The sequence below is a fragment of the Martes martes genome (assembly GCF_963455335.1).
Source record: "Martes martes genome assembly, chromosome: 8".
NCBI lineage: Eukaryota > Metazoa > Chordata > Mammalia > Carnivora > Mustelidae > Martes > Martes martes.
The window spans coordinates 72680069-72689927 of NC_137895.1; the positions used below are offsets into that span (position 1 = coordinate 72680069).

The 9859-nt window shown below is 45.9% G+C and overlaps 1 pseudogene across 1 annotated transcript; it reads right to left on the reverse strand.

Annotated features, from left to right (window-relative positions):
• Positions 1-746: 746 nt before the first annotated feature.
• Positions 747-9547, reverse strand: LOC308347089 (histo-blood group ABO system transferase 2-like; annotated as a pseudogene). Its single transcript has 3 exons — positions 9443-9547; positions 9060-9127; positions 747-1386 (listed from the first exon to the last, which is right to left on the reverse strand). The product of its transcript is annotated as a histo-blood group ABO system transferase 2-like (transcript).
• Positions 9548-9859: the final 312 nt, after the last annotated feature.

Below are 9859 nucleotides of genomic sequence, written 5' to 3' on the forward strand. Positions count from 1 at the left end.
AAAATAAATCCAAGGCAGAAACCATACATAACTCAGAGGGCTGCATGCTTCTGGAGGCTGAGCTAACAACCACAGCCAAGGCCTTTGGCGGTCAGGGGACTGAAGGTCTGAGAGATGGCTCAGTGCACCCCTACCCCTGAAGCCCCATGGCCATGGCAAGGTGCAAGGACTGGGAGGGAAGACCCAACCAGAAGCCATCCTGACTCCATGGCCACTGCAGGACCACTCCCAGCCCCACCAGGCGGTGTCGGTCTAGAACCAGGAAGAAAGTCTTTTCCCTTGATTGTTCTTTTTAAAGATGGTTGCTCAGCATTGACACAGAAATCATCCAACATAAAACTGGAGCCATTCACAGCTGCAAATGACCCAGAAGTTATCAAAATGTAGTGACCACAAAGAGAGGACCTTTTGTCCCCAGGCAGGCCTCCTGTGTGTGGGTGCAGCTGGGGGCCCTGGACATGCCCATGTGGGCAGGGCTGGGCTCCATAGTCTCTCTCGAAGGGACAGAAGTAGGAACCTGCTCTGACAGCTCTGCTCAGGACAGCACCCCCTGATAGAGATGGGGACAGCTCCTCATGAGTCCCAGATGTCCTAGTGATTTTTGGGCATGGCCTGAATCTCAGCTTCTTCATGAAGGTAGGGGAGGGCAGCCCAGCCACCATGGGTCCCACAGGTCCTCCTGGGACAACTCTTCATGAGTCCCAGATGTCCTGGTGATTCTTGGGCACAGCTCAAATCTCAGCTTCTCATGAAGGGTAGGGAGGGCAGCCCAGCCACTGCAGGTCCCACAGGTACTCTGGGGATAGCACCTTGGTGGGCTTGTGGTCCAGCAGGTACCTGTTCAAGTGGCTCTCATCATGCCACACAACCTCGATCCCACTGGCCAGGTCGAACTCCATCATCTGGTGACAGGCCAAAGTCAGTCAGTGAACCTTTACCACCAATCCTCCAAAAAAGGCCCCCATGTAGTAAACGTCGTCCTGGTCCCTGAGGATGTGGGCTTGGGACTGTGGCCACTGCTGGTAGCTGAAGTCTTCATGAAACTCCAGGTGGAAACTGTGGTGCAGGGTGCCAAAGAGGGGAGAAAAGATTTCCATGCCCACATGGTCACAAAACTTTATGTCCACATCCCCACACACCAGGTCATCCACCTCATGGAGGAAGTGCCACTCACAGAAGAGGCTGACCATGGCCATGCATTGCATGGACACATCTTGCCAGTGTGGGGCACCAGAAGACCTTGAGGACCACCACCCTCCAGACCTCCTAGGAGGGCACATGGGCCCAGCAGCCCTCTGGTCAGTGATGACCTAGTAGGTGACCCTCTGTCCCACCATGATGGGATTCTCTGCCCTCTGCAGGAACAGTTCCAGGAAGACCACCTGTCTACAGGGACAAGGGACAAGGTGGGAGGAAGGTCACTGTCAGAGGCTTGTGGCAGAACCCCAGAGCTGGGGGCCATGGAAGTGTGTACCTTCTTCAAGGGGGTAGGCACTGGGCTGCTTTAAGCTACATCCACTCTCTCAGCCTGTCCCAAACAAGTCTCCTTGTGGGGCCTCCCTACCTTCTGCTCTCAGAGATGGGGGCCATCAGCACCCCATCATACAATGGGGAGCCTGAGGCTTCAGAAGGGGGAAACCAACCCCACAGTCAGTATGCTGGAGCCAGGAACACTCCCCCTGTGCCGAGCTCCCAGGCAAACCCTGTCACTGGCCCCCACAGAGCTGTCTCTACCCCCACAGGGTCCTCCCTTGAAGGCTACTGGGCCTCTTTCTGACAAGGTCCATCAGTCAACCTCTGCTATTCCTAGGAGCAGTCACCTCAAACTCTCCCAGATCAGGAATCAGGTCCAGCCCATGGGCAGGGAAGGGGAAAGAGAACTGCTGGAAGAAGAGGGGGCTTGCTTAGGCCCCAGCCGAGAATCCAGGTCCAGGTCTACATCTCCCTGGCCCCAAGAAGTTGGAAGTCTTGTCTCTCTGAGGGGACTACCTGTGGGGACAGCAGCTTCCCCATTGTCAGCAAGGGTGGTGAGCCCCTCCGAGACTGATTTTTTTAAGGCTTATTTATTTATTTGACACAGAGAGAGACATCTAGAGAGGGAAAACAAGCAGGGGGAGCGGGAGAGGGCGATGCATGCTCCCCGCTGAGCAGGGAGCCCAACACGGCGGGGTTTGATCCCAGGACCATGGGATCATGACCTGAGCCGAAGGCAGATGCTTAATGAGTGAGCCACCCAGGCACCCTGAGACTGATTTTTTTCACACAGGCACAAAGGCTACTTCCCTGTGCCTGCCCCATACCTGGCAGCTTAGTAAATCGCTCACACAGGGAAAGTGGGCACTACATTTAAATAGGAGACAAGGCCACACACACCCAGCAGATATGAGTCAGGTCACTAGGGCTGGGGTGGGGGGGCAAGTCCAGGTCCAGCCAACAGGGGAACAAGCCAGACATGAAGCAGGGGGAGAAAAGAGTGCTCCTGGCAGAGGGCGGGAGAATGTAAAGGCCTGGAGTCAGGCCCAAGGCACATGGGGATGACCACACATCTGGGAGGCCCACAGGGGTGGGGAGGATACAGTGAGAGAAGTAAGGCTGGAGAGGACAGGCAGCTGGGGAGCAGGTCACAGAGAGGCTCAAAGGTTATGTTCTGAAAAGACCACTCTGCTGGTTATCAGAGAAATATGGGCTCTGTACAGCAGAGGACAGGGAGACCCTAACCCTAAGCCATAACCCTAACCCTAATCAAACATCATGCTCAATTTTGAGGACTGACAGCTCTACTCTGAAATCACAAACAAGTCCAACATGCTGACTTTCACTCCTTGCTCAGTATTGTACTGAAAGTTCTACCCAGAACAATAAGGCAAGAAATAAGGAATCCATATGTGAAAGGAAACAGTAGAACTAGGTCTATTCAGAGACCAGAGATGGCATCATCTTATATAGAGCGCTTCCTAAAGAATCAACAAAAAATTATTATAGCCAGTTCCCTAATTCCACAAAGTTACAGGATAAAATATCAATACACAAAAATCTCTCTTATTTGTATACACTAGCAGTGAATCATCCAAAAAGGAATTTAAGAAAACAATTCCATTTTAGGAAACATCAACATTGACAAAATACTTAGGAATAGATGTAATCAAGGTGTACATCTTGTACACTGAAAATTATAAAACATTGTTGAAAGAAAGTAAGGGAAACCTAAATAAATCTGAGGACACCCCATGGTGATGAAAAGACATACTATCGATAAGATGGCAATAGCACACAAATCAATGTGGAAATTCAATATGTTCCCAAGAAATTTCACAAAGGCCTTTGGGAAGAAATGCAGAAGCTAATCATAATAGTCATATGGAATTTTAAGGGACCACAAGATAGCCAAAACCATCTTGAAAAAGTAAATGAAAGGTGAAAGGTCATACTTCCAAAGTTCAAATCTTAATTCAAAACAACAGTAAATAAAACATTGTGATACTGTCATAAAGGTATGCATACACCCTGAAACAAACAATACATTATATGTTAATTAATTGAATTTAAATTTACAAGAAAAAGTTAAATAAATAAAATTTTTTTTTTAAGTATGCATACAAATCAGTGGGATTTAACTGAGATACCAGAAATAAACCCGTTCATCTATGGTCTACTGAATTTTGACAAGGGTGGACAACATTACACTGGGGGTACAGAATGGTCTTTTCAACAAAGGGTGCTAGACAATCTGCTATCCATGTACAGAGGAATGGAACTGGACTCTTACCTCACACCACATATAAACATTAACTCAAAATAAGTTAAAGTCCTGAATGTAAGAGGTAAAATTATAAATTCTAGAAGAAACAAATGAGGATAAACCTTCATAACCTTGGATTTAGCAATGCTTTTAGATCTGACACCAAAGCATAAGAAGGGAAAGAAAAAAATAGATCAAATAATACCCTCAAAATTAAAAATCTGTCCTGGCACCTGGGTGGCTCAGTTGGTTAACTCTCTGACTTAATTTTGGCTCAGATCATGATCTCAGGGTCATGAGATTGAGCCCCATGTTAGGCTCCATGCTGAGTGTGGGGCCCCACTTAAGACTCTCTTTCCTTCTCCCTCTGCCCCTGTCCACTTGCACACTCTCTCTCACTCACTCTTAAAAAAGAAATGTTAAAAAAAAGTTTAAAATACTTGTACATCAGAAGTTACCAACCAGAAAGTGAAAAGACAGCCCCGAGAATTGAAGGAAATATTTGTATATTATTTATCTAGTAAGAGTCTGTTGCCCAGAATATGTAAAGAGCTTTTACAACTCAACAAAGAGACAACCCCATTTTTAAAATGGACAAAGGACTTGGATAGACCCTTCTTCAGAGAAATCATACAAATGGTGAATAGCACATGAATAGATGTTAAACATCATCAGTCTTTATGGAAATGAAGATTTAAACCAGTTACATATCCTTTTACACAAGTAGAATCACTATGATCAAGAAAATGAAAAATAACAAAAGGATATTGAGAAACTGAAACCTTCAAACTTCGCTTGTGAAAAATGGTGCAGTCTATGTATAAAATAGTTTGGCATTCACTCAAATACATCAAAGCAAAATTACTGTATGTTTCAACAATTGTACTCCTAGATATATAACCCCAAAACTAAAAACACTGGTTCAAACAAACAAACAAAAATGTACAGGAATATTCATAATAGCAGTGTTCACAATAGGCAAAAACCAGAAACTATGCAAATGTCCATCCATGGGGAAAAGGATAAACAAATGAGGTAGATCCATAAATGCCTATCTTGTTCTGCCCTATGAAGGAATGAAGTAAAATAATTCATTTGTGGGGGAAAAATATGGTGGTTCCTTAAAATATTAAACACAGAATTCCACTGCAGCCTATATGCCCCCAAATTTTGAAAGTAGAAGTACCCATATTCAAAGCAGCATTTCTTACAACAGCCAAAAGGTGGAAGCCACCCACATGTCCACTGACAGATGAATGGATAAACAAAATGTGGTTTATACACCATGGAACATGATTCAGCCTTTAAAAATGAAGGGAGTTCTCAATATTATCAAAGCCATCTATGAAAAACCCACCGCAAATATCATTCTCAATGGAGAAAAACTGAAAGCTTTTCTGCTAAGGTCAGGAACACAGCAGGGATGTCCATTATCACCACTGCTATTCAACATAGTGCTAGAAGTCCAAGTCTCAGCAATCAGACAACAAAAATAAATTAAAGGCATCCAAATCGGCAAAGAAGAAGTCAAATTATCACTCTTTGCAGATTACATGATATTATATGTGGAAAACCCAAAAGTCTTCACTCCAAAACTGCTAGAACTTGTACAGGAATTCAGTAAAATGTCAGGATATAAAATCAATGCACAGAAATCAGTTGCATTTCTCTACACCAACAACAAGACAGAAGAAGGAGAAATTAAGAGTCAATCCCATTTACAATTGCACCCAAAACAATAAGATACCTAGGAATAAACCTAACCAAAGAGGCTAAGAATGTATACTCAGAAAACTATAAAATACTCATGAAAGAAATTGAGGAAGACACAAAGAAATGGAAAAATGTTCCATGGTCCTGGATTGGAAGAACAAATATTGTGAAAATGTCTATGCTACCTAAAGCAATCTACACATTTAATGCAATCCCTATCAAAATCCCACCCATTTTTTTCAAAGAAATGGAACAAATAATCCTAAAATTTATTTGGAACCAGAAAAGACCTTGAATAGCCAAAGGAATATTGAAAAAGAAAGCCAAAGTTGGTGGCTTCACAATTCCGGACTTCAAGCTCTATTACAGAGCTGTCATCATCAAGACAGTATGGTACTGGCACAAAAACAGACACATAGATCAATGGAACAGAATAGAGAGCCCAGAAATAGACCCTCAAATCTATGGTCAACTAATCTTCGACAAAGCAGGAAACAATGTCCAGTGGAAAAAAAGACAGCCTCTTCAATAAATGGTGTTGAGAAAATTGGATAGCCACATGCAGAAAAATGAAATTGGACCATTTCCTTACACCACACATGAAAATAGACTCAAAATGGATGAAGGACCTCAATGTGAGAAAGGAATCCATCCAAATCCTTGAGGAGAACACAGGCAGCAACCTCTTCGACCTCAGCTGCAGCAACTTCTTCCTAGGAACATTGCCAAAGGCAACAGAAGCAAGGGCAAAAATGAACTATTGGGATTTCATCAAGATCAAAAGCTTCTTCACAGCAAAGGAAACAGTCAACAAAACCAAAAGACGACTGATGGAATGGGAGAAGATATTTGCAAACAACATATCAGATAAAGGGCTAGTGTCCAAAATGTAAAAAGAACTTAGCAAACTCAACACCCAAAGAACAAATAATCCAGTCAAGAAATGGGCAGAGGACATGAACAGACATTTCTGCAAAGAAGACATCCAGATGGCCAACAGACACATGAAAAAGTACTCCACATCACTCGGCATCAGGGAAATACAAATCAAAACCACAATGAGATACCAACTCACACCAGTCAGAATGGCTAAAATTAACAAGTCAGGAAATGACACAGGCTGGCGAGGATGCGGAGAAAGGGGAACCCTCCCACACTGTTGGTGGGAATGCAAGCTGGTGCAACCACTCTGGAAAACAGCATGGAGGTTGCTCAAAAAGTTGAAAGTAGAACTACCCTATGACCCAGCAATTGCACTACTGGGTATTTACCCTAAGGATACAAACGTAGTGATCCAAAGGGGCACGTGCACCCGAATGTTTATAGCAGCAATGTCTACAATAGCCAAAGTGTGGAAAGAACCTAAATGTCCATCAACAGATGAATGGATAAAGAAGATGTGGTATATATACACAATGGGATACTATGCAGCCATCAAAAGAAATGAAATCTTGCCATTTGCGACGACGTGGATGGAACTAGAGGGTATCATGCTTAGTGAAAAAAGTCAATCGGAGAAAGACAACTAGCATCTGATCTCCCTGATATGAGGAAGTGGAGATGCAACATCGGGGGTTTGGGGGGTAAGAAAAGAATAAATGAAACAAGATGGGATTGGGAGGGAGATAAACCATAAGTGACTCTTAATCTCACAAAACAAACCAAGGGTTGCTGGGGGGAGGGGGGGAGGGAGAGGGTGGTAGGGTTATGGACACTGGGGAGGGTATGTGCTATGGTGAGTACTGTGAAGTGTGTAAACCTGGCGATTCACAGACCTGTACCCCTGGGGATAAAAATACATTATATGTTTATAAAAAAAATAAAATTAAATGTAAAAAATAAAGATTACAGTATTTGAAAACTCTAAAAAAAAAAAAAATGAAGGGAGTTCTGACACAGGCTGCAACACAGATTGAACCTGGAAGTCATTATACTGAGTGAAATCAGCCAGTCATGGAAGGACAGATACTGTGTGAACACACTTGGATGAGGTATCTGGGATACAAAGCTGGATGTGGCTACAGGGGGCCGAGGGGAAAGGACAATGCAGAATTGGTGTTTCATGCATACGGGCTTCCTCGGGGAGAATGAGAAAATTTTGGAGAATGATGTACAGCCGTGGGAACTCAGCTAAGGCCAGAGAATTGTGTACGTGAAATGTTTTAAGAGGTCAATATCCTTATGTTTAGTCACTGTAAAAAAGTGAATGAAGGACTGATGCATGTCACAATGTGGATGGACACTGAAAACAGCCCCAGTGACATAAGCCATATAGAAATACCACTCAGATTGGAGCTATCTGTGCTCCTTAAGTCCATCAAGGTTACCCAAATAAGGGAAAGTCCTGGAAGAAGTTCCAGAAGACAACTGGATCCGAATGGAGAAGACATTTCAGACTGTCGGGCCAATGATGACACCTGAAGTGGGACTGTCTGGGTTCAAATGTGGGAACCATCATGATTTCCTCACTTGCGGTGACATGGTAGTTCCACCGGACAGTGTCCCTGTTTGGGCTAAAATGCACCGAAGTAGCCTGTGTGAAGTGGCAAACATGGTAAAGAAACAACAGCTGGTGAGTCTGAGTGCGCACATAAAGCACATTTGTGCTGCTGTGACAAGTTACTGCAGATTTGAAATCACTGCAGAGTAAATGATTCTTCCAAACATCCACATTAGCACCACATCACAGAAGCAGAGAGGACATCAGACTTCGGGATGGAGGCCAAGCCCTCCCAGATCCAGTTCACCCACCGTGGAGAGGCCACTGGCCTTTGGAGGAGGCCACATGTTAGAGACTGGTGGGAGGATTAAATCGGGGGTCCCTGTGTCTTGGGTGAAGTAGAAGTGTGGGATTTGGAATGTCAATTCTCCACAACGCTCCACCACAACCTGGTTAGAACTGTGAAAAAGTGTAAAGGGAAGCCTCAGTAAAGTGGACTAGGGACATCAGAAGGGGAGGCTGGAAGAGGCACCTGGCCCTTGGTGCCCATTACAGACCCCACATTAGGATTCCCCATGGGAGAGAATCATCCCTTCCAGGCCCCACAGGGGAAGCTGGAGGTTTCATCTCCTACAAGAAATCACCATCCCTGAAGCTCGGCCAGTGAGACTCCTCCAACACCATGAACCCTGCCTTTCTCCAGTGGACCTTCCTTCCAAGCAACCCTCCCAACTTCTTCCCCTTCTCCATGAAATAATGCTCCTCTCCTTTGTTTCTTGCACTTGCCTGTGATGTGCCCGTAGCTTGCTCATCCCAGATTGCCATTCTCTGCTGTTCCCAAATAAACCCATTTTGCTGGTCAAATAACTGGCAGTTTGAGTTTAAGGTGAACAGAACTAATAAATTCAAGAAACTTGCAAGGAACAATATCAATATACACAAATCAATTGCATTTCTACGTGATCCGAAGGAACCATCAGACACTATGGAGAACAATCTCATTTACTACTGCATCCAAAAGAACAAGATACCTAGGAGCCCCCTGAACCAAGGGATGACAGACCTGTCCTCTGACAGCCGTGGGACACTGATGACAGACAGGGAGGGAGACACACGGAGAGGAGAAGACACTCCGTGCTCGGGAAAGAACTGACACTGGGAAAATACCTGCTCTCCCCAAAGCCATCTACAGAATCCGTGCTGTCGCTCCTGAAGTTCCAGACTCCCAGCCAACCCTGGAGAGGGTGTGGATGCAGGGAGGACCCCACAGGGCCGAGGTAGGGGGAGCAGGAGCACGGAGCCGGCCTTCCGCTCCCTGACTGCAGACTGTCTGAGGAGCCCCAGGAACTAAATCCGTGGGTGCACAGACGCAGGACCCCAGGCACACATCCGAGCTCAGAAAGGGGAGAGCCCACAGCCCCACGCAGGAGGCCACGTCACCACACACAAAACTGTGGAAACTCCAGTGTCTACACAGCACACCTTTCCTCCTTGGGGTCCTGAGACCACGCACCCCCTCGCCATTCCCCGCTCAGGTGGCTTTTCCTCACCTTCTCCTCCAGCGGCAGGTCCTGAGGGGGCGGGATTCCTGTCAGTGTGGACACGGCCCCACATCCTCCACAGTGGGTCCTGTCAGGGTGGATGTGGACACACATCCTCCCCAGCTTGTCCTGTCAATGTGGGAGCAGCCCCATGACCTCCAGAAGTCACCACAGTGGGTTCTGAGGAGGCCTGGCTCCTGTCCCAGCTGCAGCTGCACAGGCCAGGCTCAAGGTGTAGAATTGCGGCGGGGCGGGGGGGGGGGGGGTCCTGCGCCCTCTTCAGGCGGTGGAGGGCAGTGCAGGGCTAGGGGAGCTCACCCTTCAATGGAAGCACCTGCTCCCTCCTGGGGTCCAGCTGAAGCCATTTCATTCTGGAAATTCAAGCTGCATAAAGCTCAATATCCCCCAACCTCTCCAAAAATAGCT